This window comes from Mustela nigripes, chromosome 6 (genome assembly GCF_022355385.1).
Source record: "Mustela nigripes isolate SB6536 chromosome 6, MUSNIG.SB6536, whole genome shotgun sequence".
Taxonomy (NCBI): Eukaryota; Metazoa; Chordata; class Mammalia; order Carnivora; family Mustelidae; genus Mustela; species Mustela nigripes.
This window is the reverse complement of record NC_081562.1, coordinates 144,156,348-144,158,065: the sequence shown is the minus strand read 5'-3', so window position 1 is coordinate 144,158,065 and position 1,718 is coordinate 144,156,348. Positions and strand designations below refer to the sequence as shown.

The following is a 1,718-nucleotide window of genomic DNA, read 5'->3' as shown; positions in this document are numbered from 1 at the left end:
AATAAATCAAATAGCAGGATATGTATTCTAAGAAATATAGGTAGTCTGATACACATGGAATGTACAATGCTTGTTTGGCTTTTGATAGGACTCTAAAGATATGTTTGGAAAGGTAAACATAAACTAAATGATGAAAGCCATATAGCCGTATATGCCAAAATAAACAGTAATATTTTGTCCTCCTTCTTGAGAAAGAGATTTAATTATTTAAGCAACAGAAAATGTTGAATAGGTAAAGAATGTGGCACTATTGAGGGAGAATAAAACTGTTCTGCATGATTGTAATTATGGATAATGACATATTTGTCAAAACCTATTAAAGGAGATAATGAAACTTAATGTATGCATTTTTTTACTGTATCCATTATTTTTAATGTCCAGTGTTTATAATACAAGGCCAGAGCTCTCTCCCCACCTCAAGTTTATAAGTTTTCGATTGGCTTGTGAGGCCAATAGGTATACTTCTTCTTGTCTAATCTGGTTTCTGGGAAGGCTTCATTTAGGTCCTCAATGGTCATCTGATCAAACAGAATTACATTCCTTAGCTTCTCCAGCTGTTTTTTGTATTCCATAATCCTGGCCTTTGAGAGAGACAAAAACTCAGCACAACTTTTTACATCTTCTTTTTCTTCAGCGTCCACCTGAACAGTGTATTTATCCTCTGGCACAGGAATCTTCAGGGCATTGAACTTCTTCTCAAAGTCATCTACCAAGCCAGCATTCACCACATTGGTTTTGTAGTAAGCTCAGTTAATAGCAGGGACTTTCTTAGGGAGAGTATCCAACTTGGAGGTAAGTGTCTCATACCAAGATTTCAGGAAGTTAGCGATGGCCTTCTGGTTTTGGGGTATGATCTCACCAAAAACTACCTAGTCAATGGTTTTTAGAGCAAGTTTTCACCCAGCCATCTTGAGATCCTTCACTGACCCCAGCTGCCCAGAGTCCACAGCAGCAAGGAACGGAACCCAATGTATGCAATTTTTTTAAATTATGTACAACTTCAATGGGTCTTATGAGGGGTTGCAAAAACCAACTAACAAACATTCTAAGTGTACTACAGATGTATGAAACTATCTTACCAAAACAGTAGGGAATAGTTGTTGACTTAGGTAATTTTGGAAGTTAGTCGATTCTATAAAATCAAGGCAAAAGGAGCTATACATAAGCACAATACTTTAGTTGACTGATTAAGTGAGTAGAAGGTTAGAGACACACAAAGGGAGAAGACTAGAATGATCCATGAGTAATGGCTTAAAATTGGAGACATCAAAATAAATGCATGTTTAGCCTAATATAGATACAGATGGTTACATATAGAAATACATATAGTTACATGTATATATATGACTTAGTATATATATACATCTTTATCAGCTGAGAAGGTTATGATACTCGAGTAGTTATGAACACAAAGAATCCATTACTTGATTTCTTTTTTTTTTTAAGATTTTATTTATTTACTTGACAGACAGAGATCACAAGTAGGCAGAGAGGCAGGCAGAGAGAGAAGGGAGGAAACAGACTCCCTGCGGAGCAGAGAGGCCAATGCAGGGCTTGATCCTAGGACCCTGGGACCATGACCTGAGTCAAAGGCAAAGGTTTTAACCCACTGAGCTACCCAGGCGCCCCATTACTTGATTTCTAATATCGTTCACAGACAAAGGAAGCAAAGCTTCTTGGAAATATGGCAGATTCCAGGACTGGAGCAGGAAGTACAC

The 1,718-nt window shown here is 37.4% G+C and overlaps 1 pseudogene; it reads right to left on the bottom strand.

Moving 5' to 3' along the window:
- Positions 1-416: 416 nt before the first annotated feature.
- LOC132020926 (ATP synthase subunit d, mitochondrial-like) lies at positions 417-908 on the bottom strand (annotated as a pseudogene).
- Positions 909-1,718: the final 810 nt, after the last annotated feature.